Source organism: Balaenoptera physalus, assembly GCF_965194825.1.
Source record: "Balaenoptera physalus genome assembly, chromosome: 14".
Taxonomy (NCBI): domain Eukaryota; kingdom Metazoa; phylum Chordata; class Mammalia; order Artiodactyla; family Balaenopteridae; genus Balaenoptera; species Balaenoptera physalus.
The window spans coordinates 72,623,509-72,645,861 of record NC_138893.1 but is presented as its reverse complement, the minus strand read 5'-3'; the positions used below and the strand labels follow the sequence as shown (position 1 = coordinate 72,645,861).

The 22,353-nt window shown below is 35.5% G+C and overlaps 1 protein-coding gene across 4 annotated transcripts in view; it reads left to right on the top strand.

Annotated features, from left to right (window-relative positions):
• BMPR1A (bone morphogenetic protein receptor type 1A) overlaps positions 1 to 22,353 on the top strand; it is a 141,665-nt gene that overhangs the window by 52,801 nt on the left and 66,511 nt on the right. Inside the window, exon 2 of one of the 4 annotated variants that reach the window (XM_082424238.1) lies at positions 4,349 to 4,416. The exons of the other annotated variants lie outside the window; for them this stretch is intronic. The gene's annotated coding sequence lies outside the window, so the exon portion shown is untranslated. The remainder of the gene's footprint in view (positions 1 to 4,348; positions 4,417 to 22,353) is intronic. 4 annotated transcript variants of the gene reach the window in all.

The following is a 22,353-nucleotide window of genomic DNA, read 5'->3' as shown; positions in this document are numbered from 1 at the left end:
TTGTCTTTAATAACAATTTACACCAGCCATTTTCTTTATGGTTTCTGCTTTTAATGTCAAATTTAGAAATTACTTCCCCATTGCAATAGTATTTTCAAGTTCTTTTATAGTTTCACATTTTACATCTTAACCTTTTATTTATCTGGAATTAATTTTGTTGCATGAGGTAAGGATCCAATTCAGTTTTTCCTCAAATGGTCAGCACATTCAACACCCTTTATTTATTTGAGATGCTGCTTTTATTACATTCTTATATATATCTGGATCTACTTTTGGCCTCCTCTTACAATGTGTCTCTTGACAGTAGAACACATTGTTTATACTGATGTAGCTTCCAGTATATTTTAATACATGGTAACGCAGATACTTCTTTGTTACTTTTCCAAAAGTTTAGGACACTCCAAAGTTTTATTTTTCCAAATGTCTTTAGAGTCCTTTTTGTCTGATTCCATTCAAAACCCTGTTAACATTTGTTGATAGATTTGGATAGAACTGATGTCTTTACAGTATACAGTTTTCTAACTCATAAAGTGGTACGCCTTCTTTTATTAGGCTTCTTTGACTTTCAGTAAAATTTTTAGTGTATTTTTAGGTGCTGTTGTGAGTGAGATTATTTTTTCATTATATTTTGTAAACTTTTGATAATATATGAAAAACTTGTATATTTAATAAACTTCACATGTTTAACTCTTCTTTTAGTTTTAATAATTTTTTAGTTGATTCTAATGGGAGATTTTTTTAAAAATATGTCTTTAAATAATGATAACTGTTAAATCAATTTTAGTATACTTATTCTCATATGAGATTTAGTTTACATTAAAAGCACTTATATCAATAGGATAGTTCATTGAGTTTGGTTAGTTCTTTATATCACATGATTTTCTTTACAGTGCAAGATTGGTGTTTGATGATTTCTTCAATCTTTATTTGGTGAATAGTAGTGAGTAATTAAAATATCTGTGCTTTTTAAACATCTTTATTTGGTGAAAGTATATCTCAGATGTCTGTAAAAATTATTTAATTTATTTTAGCATAATGTCCTGTAGGTGTGTTTTGTTTGTTTGTTTGACCATTTTAATTCTTTTGTTTGTTTCTGCTTAGGATAGCAGAAAGTTATTTTCTCCCAGCTCTGGAGGCTAAACATCCAAAATCAGGTTGTTGCCTGAGCCATGCTCCCTCTGAGGGTGCTAGGGAAGGATCTGTTCCAGGCCTCTTTCCTAACTTCTCATAGCCGCAAGCATTCATTGGGCTGTAAATGGCCATCTTCTCCCTGTCTCTCTTCACATGTCTTTATACAAATTTCCCCCTTTTATAAGGACACCAGCCATATTGGATTAGGGCCCAGTCTAATGATCTCATTTTAATATGATGACCTCTGTAAAGACAATATCTTCAAATCAAGGTCACATTCTGAGGTACTGGAGGTTAGGACTATAACATATGAACTTAATTCATTTATGTTTTTATTTTTACTTTTTATTTTGAAATTACTTCATACTTAGAAAAGATGCAAGAATAGCATAGTATCCATTCATCTGTCGATGGACATTTAGGTTGCTTTCATGTCCTGGCTATATAGAATCTAAAAAAAAAAAAAGAAATGATACTGATGAACCTAGTGGCAGGGCAGGAATAAAGACATAGACATAGAGAATGGACTTGAGGACACGGGGTGGAGGGCGAAGCTGGGGCGAAGTGAGAGTAGCATTGACATATATACACTACCAAATGTAAAATAGATAGCTAGTGGGAAGCAGCAGCATAGCACAGGGAGATCAGCTCGGTGCTTTGTGACCACCTAGAGGGGTAGGATAGGGAGGGTGGGAGGAAGACGCAAGAGAGAGGGGATATGGGGATATATGTATGCATATGACTGATTCACTTTGTTGTACAGCAGAAACTAACAACATCGTGAAGCAATTATACTCCAATAAAGATGTATTTAAAAAAATAAATAAAACCTTAAAAAAATAGCATAGTAAAACTCCCATATACTCTTTATCTGGGATTCATCAATTTTTAACATTTTTCAACATTTGCATTGTTCTCTGGGTCTCTACTTCTTTCCTTTACCTAATCTACACGTACACAATTTATTTTTGATGAACTCTTTGAGAGAATTAAGTTGTATGTATTTTACCCTTACTATTTCAGTTTCTGTTTTCTAAAAACAAGGGTATTCTTATATGTAATCACACTTAGGTTATCAAATTCAGGAAATTTAACATTGATACAGTACTTTAACCTATTACACTTTTTTCTGTTATCTCAACTATCTCAAGTCTTTTTTAGACTCCACCCCCCCAGCAGAGGATTTAGTCTGGGATCACATACTGTTTTTAGTTGTCATGTCTCTTTAATCTGGAACAGTTCCTTAGCTGTCCTTTGTTTTTCATGACACTAACATGTTTTAAGAATATAGGCCATGGGCTTCCCTGGTGGCGCAGTGATTGCGAATCCGCCTGTCAATGCAGGGGACACGGGTTCGATCCCTGGTCTGGAAGGATCCCACATGCCGCGGAGCAGCTAGGCCTGTGCGCCACAACTGCTGAGCCTGCGCTCTAGAGCCCGCGAATCACAGCTGTTGAGCCTGCATGCCACAACTTCTGAAGCCTGCACGGCTAGAGCCCGTGCTCCACAACAAGAGAAGCCACCGCAATGAGAAGCCTGCACACTGCAGTGAAGAGTAGCCCCCGCTCGCTGCAACTAGAGAAAGCCCGCGTGCAGCAACGAAGACCCAACACAGCCAAAAATGAATAAATAAAATAAATAAATTAAAAATAAATAAATAAAATAGTGCTAGAAATTAAAAAAAAAAAGAATATAGGCCAGTTATTTTATACAGTATTCCTCAATTTGGAGTTATCTGACATTTTCTCATTGTTAGATTTAGGTGATGCATCTCTGGCCAGAATTCTACATAAATGATGATGTGTCCTTTCTCAGGCTATCACATTCAGAAGCATGATATGTCTGACCTTACTTGTCATTAGTAATGTTGGTTTGATCACCTGGCTAGGGTGTTGTCCAGTTTCTTCACTGTATAGTCACTGTTTCCCCCTTTACAACTAATAAACTGTGGGGAGATACTTGAATACTTGAATATCTTACTGTCTTACGTCTTTATTTATTCTCTTTATCTATCTAGCTATCATCAGTATGGACTGATGGACTTCTGCTTTATCCAGTGGGTTATAATCCATTACAACCCTTATTTTTTGTTGTTGTTACTTGTATTTAATTTTTTAAAAATTTTTACATAATTTTAAAAGGTTACTTTTCCATTTACAGTTATAACAAAATACTGACTATATTTCCTGTGTTGTACAATACATCCTTGAGTTTATCTTACACCCAGTAGTTTGTACCTCCCACTCTCCCACTCCTATATTGCCTCCCCTCCGCCCACTGGTAACCACTGGTTTGCTCTCTCTCTGTGAGTCTGCTTCTTTTTTGTCATATTCACTAGTTTGTTGTACTTTTTTTAGATTCCACAAAAAAGTGTTATCGTAACAGTATTTGTCCTTCTCTGTCTGACTTATTTCACTTAGCATAATGCCCTCCAAGTCATACATGTTGCTGCACATGGCAAAATTTTGTTCTTTTTTATGGCTGAGTGGTATTCCATTGTGTGTGTGTGTGTGTGGTGTATATATATATATATATATATATATATATATATATATATATATATACACCACATCCTCTTTATCCATTCATTTACAACCTTTATGTTTTTTGATGTTCATATTGTCCCAGGTTCTGACAGTGGGAGTCCCTTCATCCTGGCCCTGGTGTCCTTTGGGTGTGACCCTATCATTTTCTGACACAGTGATGTTCCAGGCTCATGTTGGACCTTTTGTGCCCCATCTATGGGGCAGAATCAGTCACGTCTCTAAGGAGGCCAGGTTTCTCTTAGTGGAGAAACAATATATAGAAACCAAGATCTGGACATTAGGTATTCTCATTAGTACGGGTGTCATTGTATCCAGTACCTTCCAGTGAACATAGTTAGGAACTATATTTTTTATTATATTATTTTTTAAAAAATAATTTTAGTTTATACTAACACCATCAATTCTCATCCAACCCTACTGGATTTTTTTTTTTTTTTTTTTGCTTTTCCCCATTCCATGTTCTAATTTATTAAGTTTTAAAAATTGAAGTATAGTATATATATATATATGTAAACATATATATAAAGTGAAGTGTGCAGATCTTATGTATACAGTTCAATCAGTTTTGGAAAATGCATACACCTTTGTAATCCATAGCCCTATCAAGATACTGATTATAATTTTTAAAAACTGTTTCTCATTGTGGATAATATTGATTTGTTTACTTTTAGATACTTGATCCTTGAATGTGCCCATTCACAAATTCATTTGCACTTCAGTTGAACAGCCATAAGCCAAAGTAAGTTTACTGGTATTTCACCAATGAAACAGACAAACAAAAAAAGGGTCTTCTATATTCTGTGGGTTAATGCAGATATAATTATTTCTCACTAGTCATTTGCATTTTATTTTGTTAGAATTGGGCTGAAAAAATGTTGATGTTTCTTCAAGGATTGTATCACTACATTTTTCTAATTGCAAATTGTGATGGTAAAGAAAGCAAAGTGTGTATTTCCTTATGAGTGGGTGAAGTACCTTGTAGTTCCTGGAGTTTTGCCAGGTTTTTCTTGAACCCTTCTGTCAGTTGGTGGCACTGTCCACAGAAATTTATAATTTGCAACAGCAGTCTTTTATTAACTAGTGGAATAGGAATGAACAGAATTGATGAGTTTTATTTTTTATTTATTTATTTTTGGCTGCATTGGGTCTTCTTTGCTGCACGCGGGCTTTCTCTAGTTGCAGTGAGCGGGGGCTACTCTTTGTTGCGGTGTGCAGACTTCTCATGTGGTGGCTTCTCTTGTTGTGGAGCACGGGCTCTAGGTGTGTGGGCTTCACTAGTTGTGGCTCGCGGGCTCTAGAACACAGGCTCAGTAGTTGTGGCGCATGGGCTTAGTTACTCCATGGCATGTGGGATCTTCCCAGACCAGAGCTCAAACCCATGTCCCCTGCAGTGGCAGGCGGATTTTAACCACTGCGTCACCAGGGAAGTCCCGATGAGTTTTATTTTAAAAGGATATTTCTAGAGTGGAGAATTCGTTCGGTTCTTTGAGTTAATTTTACAGTTGACTCTGTAAAGCCAGATCAGTAAGATTTTGCAGGACTGTCGAAGTTACCAAAAAGATAAAAAGAAAATTGGCAAAAAATTAGTAATTATGGTAGAAAGAACAGTAGTTAATAAAAAGCCAGGTTTTGCTAGTACTTACAATTGTATTAATAACAGTATAAACCTGACAAGTTTTATATATATATGTGAGAAATATTTGGTTGTTAGTACTAGCAAACTCGTCCAATTCTTTCTGAAGTTGAGGTATACATTCTGGAATGTATTACATCAACCCTAAAACATATATCTGTGTAAATTCCTAGGCACTGATGTACTGTTATTCTGTGTACCATTAAGAAAGAAAATAAATGATACCTATTAAACAATGATGTGATATTAATCTTAAGACGTACCTTGATTTTACAGTTGTTAAAATGTGAAAAGATCCATTAAGAAAGAAAAATGATGCCTATTAAACAATGATATTATATCAATTTTAAGACACATTCTGATTTCACAGTTGTTAAAATGTTTAAAATGTGTTGATGAATTATATTAATCAATGAATAACAGTCCATTGTCTGGATATACCACAGCTTATTTATGCATTTACCTACTGAAGGACATCTTGATTGCTTCCAAGTTTTGACAATTATGAATAAAGTTTCTTTAAACATCTTTGTGCAGGTTTTTGTGTGGGCACAAGTTTTCAACTCATTTGGGATACCAAGTAGCAGGATTTCTGGATTGTATGCTAATAGTATGTTTAGTTTTTGTAAGAAACTGCCAAATTCTTCCAGTGTGGCTATGCCATTTTGCATTCCCACCAGCAATGAATGAGGGTCCCTTTGCTCTGTATCCTTATCAGCATTTTATGATGTCAGTGCTTTAGATTTTGACCATTTTAATAAATGTGTGGTAACATTTACCTGATTGTTGTTTTAATTTATAATTCCTTAGTGACATATGATGTTGGCTGGGATTGTATTGACTTAATAGATAATAGGGAAGAACTGGTATCTTGACAGTATTGAGTCCTCCTATTCATTAACATGGATTGTCTTTCCATTTATTTAGTTCTTCGACTTTTTTCATTAATTTTGTAGTTTTCCTCATATAGATCTTATACGTATTTTATTAGATTTATACCTAAGTATTTCATTTTGGGAGTGCTGATGTAAATGATTTTAATTTCAAATTCCACAAGTGTATTACTGGCATATAGGAGAGCAATTGACTTTTGTATATTAACCTTGTGTCTTGCAACTTTGCTGTAATTGATTATTAATTCTAGTTTTTTTGTCATTGATTCATGTAGATTTTCTATATAGATGATCACATCATCTGTGAACAAAGACAGTTCTTTCTTTCTAATCTTTATACCATTTATTTCTTTTTCTTGTCTTATTCCATTAGCTTGGATTTCCAGTGTGATTTGAAAAGGAGTGGTAAGAAGGGATATGTTGCCTTGTTCCTGATCTTAGTGGGAAAGCTTTGAGTGTCTCACTATTAAATGTGATGTTAGCTGTAGGTTTTTGGTAGATGTTCTTCTTCAAATTGAGGAAGTTCCCCTCTATCCCTAGTTTGCTGAGATGTTTCTTTTAATCGTGAATGAGTGTAAAATAGTCTCAAATGCTTTTTCTGCATCTAATGATAGCATCATGTGGTTTTTCTTCTTTAGTCTTCTGATGTGATGGATTGAATTAGTTGATTTCTTGAATGTTGAACCAGCCTTGCATACCTGGATTAAATGCCAGTTGGTCATGGTATAAATTCTTTTTATACATTGTTGGATTTGATGTGCTAATATTCTTTTTTTTTTTTTTTGGCTACACTGCACAGCTTGCAGGATCTTAGTTCCCCGACCAGGGATTGAACCTGTGCCCCAGCAGTGAGAGCACTGAGTCCTAACCACTGGACCTCCAGGGAATTCCCGATGTGCTAATATTCTGTTCAGGATTTTTGTATATATGTTTATGAGAGATTGGTCTCTAGTTTTCTTGTAATGTCTTTATCTGGTTTTGGTATTAGGGTAATGCTGGCCTCATAGAATGAGTTAGGAAGTATTCCCTTTGTTTCTATCTTCTCAAAAAGATTATAGAGAATTGTTATAATATCTTTTTAAGTGTTTGCCAGAATTCACTAGAGAACCCATCTGGGCCTGGTGCTTTCTGGTTTGGAAGATTATTAATTATGATTCAGTTTCTCTAAAAATGTAGACCTATTTAGATAGTCTGTTTATTCATGTGTGAGTTTTGGCAAATTGTGTCTTTCAAGGAATAGGGCCATTTCATCTAAGTTATCTAATTTGTTGGCATAGAGCTCGTGGTATTCTTTCATTAACCTTTTAATGACCATGGGATCTGTAGTGGTGTCTCCTCTTTCATTTCTGATATTAGTAATTTGTGTCATTTTTCTTTTTATCAATTTTATTCATACTTTCAAAGAACCTTTGGTTTCCTTGATTTTTCTCTGTTGATTTCCTGTTTTCAGTTTTATTATTTTCTACTCTGATTTTTATTACTTCTTTTCATCTGCTTACCTTGGATTTAATTTGCCCTTCTTTTCCTAGTTTCTTTAGATGGCACCTTACGTTATTGATTTGAGATCTCTCTTCTTTTCTAATACATGCATTCAATGCTGTAAATTTTCCTCTAAGCACTGCTTTCACTGCATCCCATCGATTTTGAAAATTTATACTTTCATTTTCATTTAGCTCAAATTATTCTTAAATGTCTCTTGAAAATTCTTCTTTGGCCCATTTCCTTTAGAAGTGCATTGTTTAATCTCTAAGTATTTTGAGATTTTTCAACCATCTTTCTACTTTTGATTCTAGTTTAATTCCATGATGGTCTGAGAGGAGATATTGTATGATTTCTATTGTTTTAAATTTGTTAAGGTATATTTTATATACCACCATAAGATATATTTTATAAACCACCATAATGTGGTCTGTCTTGGTGAATAGTCCGTGTAAGAGTACAGAATTCTAGGTTTTGTTTTTTTTTTCTTGACACTTTAAATATTTCATTGCACTGTCTTCTTGCTTGCATGGTTTCTGAAGAGAAGTCAGATGTAATTCTTATCTTTGCCCCTCTATAGGTAAGGTGTTTTTTCCCTCTATTTTCTTTCAAGATTTTTTCTTAATCTTTTACTTTCTGTAGTTTGAAAATGATCTATATAGGTGTAGTTTTTTGGTCATTTATCCTGCTTGGTGTTCTCTGAACTTCCTGGATCTGTGGTTTGGTGTCTAACATTAATTTGGAGAAATTTTCAGTCAGTGTTTCAAGTATGTTTCCTGTTCCTTTCTCTTTTTCTTTTTCTTCTCTTTTTTGTATTACTTCTCCTTCTTGTTATGCATATGTTACATCTTTTCTAGTTGTTCCGCAGTTCTTTGATATTCTGTTCTTTTTTGGTGTTTTTTTTGGTTTGCTTTTCAATTTTGGAGATTTTCCCTGACATATCCTCAAGCTCAGAAGTTCTTTCCTCAGCTGTGTGTAGTCTACTAAGAAGTTCATCAAAGGCACTTTGAAAACAGGTTTAAAAATCTTTATAAGAAACACTTACACCCTGGGACCTAGGGTTTATATCATCTTCTAACACTTGTCCTCACAGCCAAGTGCCTGCCCGTGGTAATGACTTCTTAGTGCTCTTCTACATTCAGTTCTCCTTTCATTCCAGGCATATGGGAACATTTAATTCCTTTGTTTCCTTAAAGTTAGGTGGTATCATGTGATTGATTCTGGCCAGTGAACTTTGAGAGGAGGTGTGTGTTATTTCTGTGTTGACATAGTGAAAAGTCCATGAAGAGTTGCTGGTCTTTTTCTTTATCTGGAAGTACCTAGCCATATGTTTCATTTGATACAAGAACAAGATAGTCAGCCTGGGTCCTTGGATGACTGTGAAACAGATCCTGCTTGTTATGTTGGACATTTTACATGAGACAGAAGTAGACTTTTGTTGTGTTGAGCCACTGAAATTTTGGAGTTATTCAGTGGCTACTGAGCACTTAACATGTGGCTAGCCCTAACTGAGATGTGCTTTAATTGTAATGTACATACCAGGTTTGGAAGTTTAACTATGAAAAAAGAAAAGAAAATATCTTACTAATAATTTTTATATTTATTATATTGAAATAACATTTTGGATCCATTGGGTGAAACAAATCTATTAATTTCAGCTTTTTTTCTAGTTTTTTTTCATGGGGGCACTAGAAAATTTTAAATTAACACATGTAGTAGCATTTGCAGTATTATATTTATCTTGGACAGTGCTGAACCCAACCTGGACAAACTCAGTAGTCCTGGCAGAAGTTGGATGTTTGAGTGTTTAGAGAAACTAAACCAGTGAGACCCTAGATTTGAGAGAATACAGAATAGGAAAACACTGTAAATGAGGATTAAGCAAAAGTCTACTTACTAGAGCAGAAGATGTGCCCTTACTTTTTGTCCCATGTTACTTTTCCCACTTGTTTGCAGAGCAGTGGCAGTCAGAAGTGTATACTCCATCTAGGAGACTGGAGGACTCTTCTAAGAAACTGACTCCAGGGAAAAGAGCAGCAGAGCCTGACATTCGAGGGTCTCCATATCTGCACAGGCAGGTGATTGCCCAGTTACCGTACAGTGAAGCCCACTAGTTTACAAGCACTCCTATACCCACAGCATTGTCCAGTCAGAGTTCCTGTGCTTCACTGTTACATGAACAGTACCCAAGGATCACCAGGTATTTGCTGGAAATTTCTAATAGGAAAGCAGCTCCTTAAGGGAAAGAGAATAATAATAGTAGCAGTGAGTTGTTTGCATATTAAGATAATGCAGATAATGATAATACAAATAAAAGGAAAAGATTAGCACATACTCTTTGTGATGAGGCTCATCTCTAATATTCCCCTACCCCACATTCCCCCAATATATTTTAAGAAGTGTGCTGAAGCATGAATAGTTCTTTGGTTAGTAATTTAAAGGAGCAGGTGAGAAGATCTTCTTATTACTTTCAGCTAGCTCAGTTTTCCTTTATTTTAAAATTTACAAGTTGATGGAAGGAAAAGTGTGCCTATAGTGAGAGAAGTAGTACAAGCAAAATGGTACAGTGTTTGAAATTCTTCTTAAAATAAGTGTTATTATTGGAAAGTATAGATAAATGTAGAAGTTATTTTTTTTTCCTCTGTTAAGCAGTGGTTTATATATATGCTGGAATCATACCTGAGTGCAAGAGCATGTTCTTGTGATTTAACATATCTGAATTTGAATCCTGTCTCTGCCACCTACTAGATGTGGCTGCAAAGAGAAATTACTTAACCTCATAAGACACAGACAGTAAAACAGAATGTAATTTCCATGAAGGCAGGGCTTTTTTCGTTCTTTTTGTTCATTGCTATATCCCTAGACTAGAATTGTTCATGGGATACATAGTTAGCACTCATTAAATATTCATTGTATGAAAAGAGTCCCTACTTCATAGATTTTCTTTTATTCCGTCCTCGCATAAAATGAAGAGCTTGATTGCTACTTATTTTTTTTAAGCTGCTTCAGAAAGGTCTGTGTATGTGTACAATTTACCTGTCTTGGGAAAACTTTTCAGCTATACCAAGTTTCAGATCTTTGCAACTTGATTTTTCCTAGGAAACTACCTTCTTATTGTCAAATTAGAAATTTATGCTTGAACTCTGGTGCTTCCTTTGACAATGCATGTCATCTCCTAAAAGTGATGGCACTTTATAACATCAGCTTCATAGATTATTATAGTGGTTGTTATCCTAGAGATTAATAATAGGGTATTGTCTCTAGGTATACCACAGATTCTCCTAGTTTTGAATGGTGCAGTTTAACGTGCATACTAACTGTGAAAAAGAAATGATTTTCCTACCTTCCTTCAGTACTTTCTTTTATGGCCATGTGATAATTAGGAAGATGGTTTCTGCTAGTTCTGGCAAATTCCTAAATCCAATTGCTTTCCAACTTTTTTTCCCACTACTCCGTACATCTCTCTCTGTGCCTAATCCCCACCCTTTCAGTTATTGAAGATGACTTCATTCTCTTTCTTAGAGAAGTTTGAAGGTACCAAATATAAGTTCTGTAAATTTCTTCTCATCTCAAAGATCTCTTTTTATGTGTCTTTCTCTTCTCTCTCTCCTGTCTCACAAGAAGTTTCCCCTTCTGTAAGCCTAAATCCTTGTCTTCGTTGAGACCTCCCGCTCCTTGTCTGTTTTGACATTCATCCTTGACAGGCTATTTCCAGTTAGATTACTACCCTGATCAAATTTCCTTGAAATTGAAAATAAACCAGCAAAACCTCCCTTTGACACTGTTATTACCTTGAGGCTATATACCATTCTTCTTCTCATCTTTGAACTTCTCAAAATGGTAGTCTATACCTGAATAGCTACTGTCACTTTTTAAACATACTTCTTCCTTGCCATTGCCATTTTGCCTCTACCACTTCCCTTGAATTCGTCAGCAACCCATTTAGCAAATTTAACAGCTTCTTCCATGTTTTTAAATTACTTGTGCTTTCTGCAGTATTTGAAATTGTCATTATCTTTTTACTTTTTTTTTTTTAAGAACCTCACTTTAAAAAATTTACCTTGCAATACAAAATGTGGAAAATACAGAAAAATATAAGAAAGGTGATAATCCACTGTAATGTCACCTCTCAGAGATACCCACTGTTAAATTTGGGGCCGTATCTGTTTCATCTTTTTTTTTTTAATGCGTTAAACAAGAGAAGGATCATACTATGCCTATGCCTGTTGTTTTGATGTCTGCTTTATTTCTGTTTTAGTATATTGTGAGTATATTTCCAAGTCCTTATTCTTCTGTAGTACAATATAGTAGCCACACAAACTGGCAGTGTTGAAACTGCCCAGGTAGAAATCCTGGCTCCAAATACTCACTAGCTGTGTGACTTTGAGCAAGTTGCTACTCTGGGTTTCAGTTTCCTCATCTGGAAAATGAAGATGGCATTCTTATCTAATTCTTATCTAATTCCTAGGGTTGCTGTAAGTAATAAATGAGATAGTATGTAAAAAATAATTCTTGGCACTTAATAAATGTTAACTATCATGATAATAGTATGTGAATTAACTATAGTTTATTTAGATTATTTCTGTTTTATTTCTTTTGCTATCATTAAGAGTGTTGTAGGACCATTCATATAGCTAAATGAATGTCATGATTTTTTTGGTAGATTTTTATTAGTGAAATATAAAAATCTCTGTTAACTAAAGTTGCTGGGCTAGTGGGTACATGATGCATGTTGCTAAACTGCCCTCTATAGAGGATATTCTCATTTATACTCGAGGGTGGTATAAGAGATCATTAGCTTCATTACATTTTTCAAAAACTTCATGTTATTGCCTACATTTTGTACTGCACCTCTTGCTAAAAGTGAGTATCTGTGTGATGAATGTGTTGTTTTCCCTCTCTTTGAGGGAAATGTGTTCTCATTTCCCTCAAAATGTTGGGCTTGTTTAGAAGGGGATCACTGTTACATCATGGTTACCCACAGGTATTTCATTCATTATTTAGGTCTAATTTAAATATAGGTATATATTTAGTTATTTTCTTATTGATTATAAATCTTTCGGTTCTGAAAATAATTATTTTTCTATCCTAAATAAATTCAAACCTCTCTCTCTTAATCTGTATCAGTTTGTGTGTGGATAAAACCCTAATTACCATCTACCCTAATTTTACTAAGAATATTTTTTAAAATAAATTTATTTATTTTATTTATTTATTGTTGGCTGCGTTGGTTCTTCATTGCTGTGTGCAGGCTTTCTCTAGTTGGTGGTGAGCAGGGGCTACCCTTCATTGCGGTGCACGTGCTTCTCGTTATGGTCGCGTCTCTTGTTGCAGAGCACGGGCTCTAGGCACGTGGGCTTCAGTAGTTGTGGCACGCGGGCTCAGTAGTTGTGGCTCGTGGACTCTAGAGCTCAGGCTCAGCAGTTGTGGCACACGGGCTTAGTTGCTCCGTGGCATGTGGGATCTTCCCAGACCAGGGCTTGAACCTGTGTCCCCTGCGTTGGCAGGCGGATTCTTAATCACTGCACCACCAGGGAAGTCCATTAAGAATATTTTAAAACAGCTTTATTGAGCTACAATTCACATAACATAAAATTAACCCATTTAAAGTGTACAGTTTGTGTACATATTCACAGATATGTGCAGTATCACCGTAGTCAATTTTAGAACATTTTCATTACCTCAGAATGAAACCTTCATTTAAAAATTGTGAATCAAAAAAAAAAATTGTGAATCACTATATTGTACACCTGTAACTTGTATAATATTGTACAACTATACTTCAATAAAAAAAATTAAAAAATGAAACCTTCATACCCTTTAGCTATCACCCCCCCATAATTTTATTATTTTAAAGTAGTATTTTATATTTATCTCGTTGTTATATCAAAGCCTGTTGGTTCAGGATTTGGAAAGAGAAAGCATAGTTTAGATTAAAAGTACAGTCTCTGGAGTCTGACTGACCTGGGTTAAATCCCAGCCCTACTTTATATATTAACTGTGTGACTTTGGTCAGGTTACTCAACCACTCTGAGCCTCAGTTTTCTTATAATATGGAATTAGTAGAGGTACCTGCCTCAAAAGTTTATTTTAAAGATTAAACAAGATAATAAATGTATAGAATTTAGTACAGTAACTGGCACATAGTAAATGTTCAGTAAATATAGAGAATATGTTTGATGTTGCACTTTTGTTCTTAAATCAACTAACAAGTATTTGATGCTATTAGGCATTGTTAAGTACTGAATGTTGTTTCTATCAATGATTCAGAATGTTTTCTGTACTTAAGCAACATTTTTATACATTTTATATTATTTTCTCTCATATAAAACTCTCATTACTCTCTGAGAATACAGTTGATTTCCTGTTGATAGAAAACAGTAATAGTAGCTTACACTTAGAAAGTACTTACATTTGCCTGGCACTGTTCTAAGTGCTATACCTGCATTAACTCCTTTGATCCTCACCCTTCAGATACATGCAGTTATTCTCCCTGCTTTACAGATTGGATACCAAGGAGGTTAAGCAACTTGGTCCAAAGTATTACAACAGGCTGGTGGTGGAGCCAGGATTCTAACCTTGGTACTCAGTCTGGCTACAAAGCCCATGGTCTTAACCCTGTGTTCTTCTCTTTATGCTCTCTTTCTTAAAAGAATGGTAGGTGGATTTCAAACATCTTGGCATCTTGGCTTTTGGGAGTTCTATATTAAGAAGGACTGTGAAATCTTTGATGCTTGATTGTAAGGAGAACTAAAACAAGTATTGATATCTGCTATGGACATGGGCTTCAGGGTGGCTGGGAATTTATCATCTGGTTCAGACCATGCATTGATTATTATGTTCCACCACTCTAGAATCTGGGCCCCAGGTGGGACAGTAGCCAGGCCCAGTGCACCCTCCCAGCTCCCAACACCCCAGCCCTCCCAGTAAAACGCCCATCTGAACCTCTACCCCTTCCTCCTTGCATACTATCAAACCCTGAGAGTCTTTAGAAGGGCCACTTTAAATTCAGCCCACAGTGATCTCTCCACCTGTGAAGCAAGTCTTTTTTACTTCTCAGTTAATTGTCATGTGTGGTGGTACAACAGTATATGTATTGTCATCTGGTGCTGTTGTTTAAGCTTTAATATATTATGGCTTGACTCCTCAAGTTGATTAAATGTTGCTTGCCAGCAGGGAACTGTGTCTTAAATGTTTTAAAATTTACTGTAGTGCCCTCAGAAGTATTATCCAGTAATCTTTTTTTCTCTCTCTTTCAACCTCACTTGCTTATTGATAATAGAGCTGTTCTCTGAAATTCAAACATGTCTAGCTTCACAATCTTAGTCCCTAAAGTACAGGTGTGTTTTGAAGAAGGTGGGTAGTCCATAGTCAGGCTGTTGTATTATGTGCATTATATTGGGGTAGTTGCTTCTAATTGTCTGTCTGAAACTCTTCAAAACCTGATGTTGCTTCTTTTTGAAATCTTACTTGATTGCCCTGGTTGTTGCTCATCCTGCTTACAAGCCCCTCCCTTAGGCATGTGACTCACTGATTTAAAAGACAGTGTTGTTCAGTAATTAACTACCTGCCTCTCATCACATAGAAATGAGAACTTAAATGCAGCCTTCCTACCTAAAACTTTCTTCCCTATGTGTTAACCTATCTGTGAACATGTAGCAACGCTGTCCTTTTGGAGGAAATACCTGTAGTCCATTCCCCACTCCTGTCGGAAGTGATTAGTTTGCATGCGCCTGTACAAGTGATGAATTTTATACGGGTGCTCTTAATTGAAAATTGTATTTTCTATAATTTCTAGAATGTTGTTTAGTTTCATTGATGCACACGTTTGGATGAGTGACAATTGAATATTTAATGAAGGTAGTTTTTAGTTTTTAATAAATAATAAGAAAGCCAAATATTGAACACAGGTTAACTGGATTAAATTCTGACCATCATTACATCCTTAGGTAATAGGATGGTTATCCATTTTAATGATGTATAATTTTTTTTTTATGGAAACCACCCATGTTTTAAAGAAATTCATTCCATCCTTACTGCCTTGCCTTGGCAATCCTGAAAAATACGGGTATGCATCATTAGGAGGTAAATCTGTTCTGCGAAAGAAATTTTAAAACATTCTTCTATTTGCTAAGTAGGACATTTAAAAGTACTGTGTTCTAATATATTGGTATTGCTATATGTATTTAGGCAGTATCAAATAAAATCTTTGTAGGGACTTCCCTGGTGGTCCAATGGTTAAGAATCTGCCTGCCAATGCAGGAGACACAAGTTCGAGCCCTGGTCCAGGAATATCCCACATGCTGCGGAGCAGCTAAGCCCATGTGCCACAACTACTGAAGCCCAAGTGCCTAGAGCCCATGCTGTGCAACAAGAGAAGCGACCACAATGAGAAGCCCGCGCACCGCAACAAAGAGTAGCCCCCGCTCGCCGCAGGTAGAGAAAGCCCGCGCACAGCAACGAAGACCCAATGCAGCCAAAAATAAATAAATAATAAAAATAAATTAATTATAAAAAATTTTTTAAAAGTCTTTTATATTATAGTACAGTTGACTTGCTAAACAGTTTTTTTTAAGCCCATGTGCCTTTAAATTGATTATGATACTCTGTTTCTGAAGCGCAGCTGTAATTCTCAACCTGTTAAGATAAACGTATTTTTCATCCTGTTGAACAACTTACAATTTATAATTTATAGGAAATAAATTTAAAAATTTGCTGATGGAGGAAAGATCTCTGGGATTTCCTTGTAGATCTGTCAATATTTGATTTTAATAATCTCTGTCATACTGACATTGTTTACTAAAAACTATGTGTAAAATTATAACTCATAATAGATAAAGTACCTCTTTTTCCCCAATTTTTTTACCTTAAAAACTTTTAAATTGGTATAATATTTGAACAGATAGTAAATACCCATTTCAGCTATATTTACCAGTTCACTTGCTAACATTTTGCCTCATCTGCTCTCTCTCTCTTTGTTTATAAAAACACCCACACTTTTTTTTTCTGAGCCATTTGAAAGTAAGCTTCAATAGCCACTGTTTCCACCACCCCTCGCCCTTACCCTCGTGGTCTTTTATGAAATCTCATCTAGTTTGTTTTTAATAGGATACCCTACATTTACTGTTTGCATTTTTGTATTTCCTGACTAAAGATAAAATTTTTTGGAATGAATAATATATAGGTTGTGTTGTGTATTTTCTGTTGCATTATCTCAGGAGATGAAGTAATTTTTTTTCTTTTTCTTTTTCATTTTATAATAGTATTTGTTTGGATTTAGTATTTAGCTTAGTATTTGTTTTATTGCTTCTAAAGATTTTTCATATCATGTCCTTAAATTTCAAAATACAATTTTGTAGTGCTTATGTCTTAATTTCTTTAATTAACTTATGATAGATTCCAAAATATAGGAAGTGATATAATAGACATTTGTGTACCTAATACCCAGACTTTAAACATACTAACACTTAACCATACTTACTTCAGATTAAACTAAAATTTTAATCTAAAATCTATCCTGTATACAAGGGTACATATGATGTAGATGTACATTTTACAAAGTTTTAATAATAAATGAATATATCTGTCCCAACCTCCTATCTCAATAAATGTAATGGCATCTTAGAAGCTTTCCAGGCCTCAGGACAATGGCTTCTTCCCAGAAGAAACCATCATCCTAAATTATTAAATGTTATTCTGTTACTTTTCCTTAAGTTTTTCCACTTTTGTGTTTTTTCCTTTAACATACATTTTCCTAGTGTGTACTATTTTTGAGTTTTGTGTGAATGGAGTCATACTGTATATATGTATTCTTCTTGGACTTGTTGGGGTTTTTTGGTTTTTTCCCCCCCCTCTGGCTCTGTCTCTCTCCAACCTTGGTTTTTTGTTTTTTTTAATTTATTTATTTTATTATTTAATTTTATTTATTTATTTATTTAGGCTGTGTTGGGTCTTTGTTGCTGCGCTCGGGCTTTTCTCTAGTTGCAGCAAGCAGGAGCTACTCTTCATTGCGGTGCGCGGGCTTCTCATTGTGGTGGCTTCTCTTGTTGCGGAGCACACAGGCTTCAGTAGCTGTGGCATGTGGGCTCAGTAGTTGTGGCTCACAGGCTCTAGAGCACAGGCTCAGTAGTTGTGGCGCACGGGCTTAGTTGCTCCACAGCATGTGGGATCTTCCCGGACCAGGGCTTGAACCCGTGTCGCCTGCATTGGCAGGCAGATTCTTAACGACTGCACCACCAGGGAAGCCCTGGACTTGTTGTTCAACATTATGGTTTCGAGATTTCATTCATGTTGACACACTTATCTGAGGTACATTCATTTATACTACTATGTGGTAATTCCATTATATGAATATACTACAGTTTATCCATTTTACTGTTGTTGGACACTTGGGTTTCCTCTAGTGTTTGCTGTTAAGAAAATGCTGCTGTAAATATTCTTGTACATGCTTTCTGGTAGATATATGCAAAAGGTTCCCCAGATTATATACCTTGAGCTAGAATTTTGGGGTCTTTGGGTATGTAAAATGTCAACTTTACTAGGTAGTGGCAAAAAAAACCTTCTTGTAAACAGTTGTACATTAAGCCAAATAAGGAATTAAAGAGAAACAGGTTTGTGAGAAGGTGGAAAAACAAATGATGAGTTCTGTTTCATGTATTTTGAGCTTAGCATCTTGTTAGAAATGTCAAATAGGCATTTGAGGTGTGTTTATAGTTTTTAGCTCCACCCATCTTTGTTTTTTTCCTTGGTTGTCTCATTCAGGTGTCTCATCTATCCCTTCTCCTTGAAGTGGTCTTATAAAAATTGTTATAATACCACAGCATAAACATTATTTGATCATAATAGAAGATGTGTTCAGTTTTTATACCCTCAGTCTCAGGCTGTCATATGCAGCCTTTTTATTTTTATAGACTTCAAAACATAGAGCTATATTAAGCTAGTACAGGGATGATGTAAATGAAAAGTGGGGAGAGGGTACTGTTATTATGAGCAAACATGCATTCTAGGTAGCTGTTAGCAAGGGGAAGAAAACTTAACAAGAAAAAATGGGGATGCAAGCTAAAACAAATAAGCAGACAAGCAAGTAAATAAGTACAGTAAGTCCCCTACATATGAATCTTCAAGTTGCAAACTTTCAAGGATGCAAACGTGCCCTTGTATGCCAGCTGTTGTACTGTACTACTGTACTTTTCAAGGTACTGAAAGATTAAAAATGTTTTCTTTATTTTTTTGTGTTTGTTTTTTATGTATTATTTGTCTGAAAAGTATTATAAACCTATTACAGTATACTATATAGCCGATTGTGTTAGTTGGGTACCTAGGCTAACTTTGTTGGACTTACGAACAAATTGGACTTAACGCTCTCTCAGAGCAGAACTCGTTCGTATGTAGGGGACTTACTCTAGATAAACACAGCACTCTTGGGACCATTTAGAACTGGGGCCAACAACACTATGTATTAATAGTCCCTGATAATTTCACTATGTTGTAGCATAACTCTGTAACTGGTGTTCATAATGTTAATTCTAAATAATCTTTATTCTTCATTTGAGAAGGTGCAACAATGCACATTTTAGAAGAACTGGTGAACCCTTAGCACTCCTGATGATTCCTAATAGCAGAAATTTTATTGTTTATATGTAGTATGGTGTGTTTACCTATCAGCTAATAAAACAAATGATCTATGGATAATTTCTCAAAACTCTACAGGAAAAAAATGGGTGATATATATTTCTGTACTGACTGAACTAGATATATTAGATATATTTGGAAAGGAAAAGAAGATGTATCAAATCATTTAAATGTCTTTTACTGTGAATATTACCTTAATAAATTATAGAGAAAATTAAAATGAAAATATAGTAGTGGTTTTTATGCCCCATTGTCAGAAGAATAAATTGAAAAAGAGCATACAGGGAGATGATTATTTGGGGGTTTGTTCTGCTGTAGGTGGTTATATCAAACTTGCTACATTTGCTACCCCTAAAACAGATTTGACATCACCTAGGAGTAACTGCTTCTTCCCAGAACCAGAGGGTGGGGGGTACAGAGGGGACTGAAGACCCAGAATTTGGTCTAGGAATTGCTGGTTTTCTTTAGACTTTTATTATGGGGATTCCTCATTCCCACAGGGTACTGGAAACCACTGCAGAATTGAAGTTGTCTAGCTGATTTGAAAAAAATAATGTATCTTAAATAATCTTTGAACATTTATTTTGCTATTCCAAATCTAAAGCAGAGGTAAAAACATTTTTAGAAGGTAGAGTTTTTTACATTTTAAATTTTGAAATAATTATAGATTCATAGGAAATTGAAAAAATAATAGTAAGGTGAGGCCCTTGTATCCTTCACCTTCCCCCAGTGGTTACTTCATACATGTAGTACAATATAATCTAGAAGTTGACACTGGTACATTTTGTTTATATAGTTCTGACCCATTTAAACACTGTGGTGGTAGATGTGTGTAACCACTGCAGCATCAAGACATGGGTTCTGTCCCCACAAAGATCTCCCTTAAGCTACTCACACACTTGCCCCCTGTGGCAACCATTAATCTCTTTTTCATCTCTATGATTTTGTCATTTCGAGAGTGTTTTATAAATGGAATCATACAGTACATGACCTTTTTTCACTCAGCCTAATCCTTTGAGATCCATCCAAGTTGTATGAATCAATAGTTTATTCCTTTTTATTGCCGAGTAGGATTCCATGGTATGAATGTACCATAGTTTGTTTAACCATTCATCTTTTGAAGGGCATTCTATTTTTTCCAGGTTTTGGCTATTAAAAATAAGGCTGCTGTGAACATTCATGTTCATTTCTTTGGGACAGGTGCCCAGGAGTGCAGTTGGTTACATGTGAGTGTATATTTAGTTTTTAAAGAAACTTTCAAACCATTTTCCAAGTGGCTATGCCGTTTTATAGTCTCAACAGCAATGTATGAAAGATCCATTTTCTTCACATTCTTGTCAGCACTTGGTATTGTCACTATTTTTTATTTTAGCTTTCGATTAGATGTGTAGTAATATCTCAGCATAGTCTTAATTTGCATTTCCCTGATGGCTAGTGTTGTTGACCATATCTTTTCATGTGCTATCCAAATATCTTCTTCAGTGAAATATTTCTTCATATTCTTTGCCCATTTTCTAGGTGAATTTTTTTAATGTTGAGTTTTGAGATTTCTTTACGTATTCTAGATGAGTCGTTTGTCGTATATTTGGATTGCAAATATATTTTCCCAGTCTGTACCTGTGTCTTCATCTTCTTAACAGGGTTTTTTGCAGAGCAAACTTATAAAATTTTGATGAAGTCCAATTTATCAATTTTTTTTCTTTTAGGGATCATCCTTTTGGTGTTTTTCTCCAGTCCCACCCTCTACCCCCGACCCCAGACAGCCATTAATATATTTTCTCTTTCTATGGACTTGCATATTCTGAAATTTCATATAAATGGAATCATATAATATGTGGTCTTTTATGTCTGGCTTCTTTCTTTCACTTAACATAATATTTTCAAGGTTCATCCCTGTTATATCTGAATTGGTTCTTACTATGGCTTCTTTTTTTTTTAATGGCTGAATAATACTCCATTGGCTGGATATTCCACCTTTTGTTTCTCTATCCATGAAGTGATAGACATTTAGGTTGTTTCCACTTTTTTGCCTGTACTCAGAACACTTGGTGTGTACCCTTTCAGCCCCTTACCTTCCTCACATTTATTGCATGCACGTGTGCATGCACATACTACTGTATGTGTGTATGGTTTTCTTTTTAATAGTGGAGAAGTGACTATGTTTTTTTTTAATATCTCTATTGGAGTATAATTGCTTTACAATGTTGTGTTAGTTTCTGCTGTACAACAAACAAAGTGAATCAGCTATATGTATACATATATCTCCATATCGCCTCCCTCCCACCCTCCCTATCCCACCCCTCTAGGTCATCACAAAGCATCGAGCTGACCTCCCTGTGCTATGCAGCAGCTTCCCACTAGCCATCCATTTTACATTTGGTAGTGTATACATGTCAATGCTACTCTCTCACTTGGTCCCAGCTTCCCCTTCCCCCCTGCCCCGTGTCCTCTAATCCGGTCTCTGCATCTGCGTCTTTAAACTTAAGAGTATTTGGGATATCTTTCCAAGTCAGTACAGACAGGTAAGATGTATTCCATTTTTTTTAATGACCATAGAGTGTTCAGTGTGGCTATTTAACTGATACTACACTGAAAAACATTTAGGTGACATTGGGTGACTTCTGTTTTTCTTCCTTAAATAACATTGACAATAACCATCCTTATACAACCATCTTTGTGATACAGAGCTCATTTTACCTACTTTTGGATTTTTCTCTTCCCTGTCACTCTTCATCAGTCACTTATTCAAAAATACATAGATTACCTCCTGTGTGCCAGTCACCGGACTGTGCTTATTAAAACATAGGGGACACAGCTGTACTCAGTGGTTGTCTTTTTTTTTTTTTTTTTAATAATATTCTCTTACTATTTTTTTTTTAAATTTTTATTTATTTATTTATTTATGGCTGTGTTGGGTCTTCGTTTCTGTGCAAGGGCTTTCTCTAGTTGTGGCAAGCGGGGGCCACTCTTCATCGCGGTGCGCGGGCCTCTCACTATCGCGGCCTCTCCTGTTGCGGAGCACAGGCTCCAGACGCGCAGG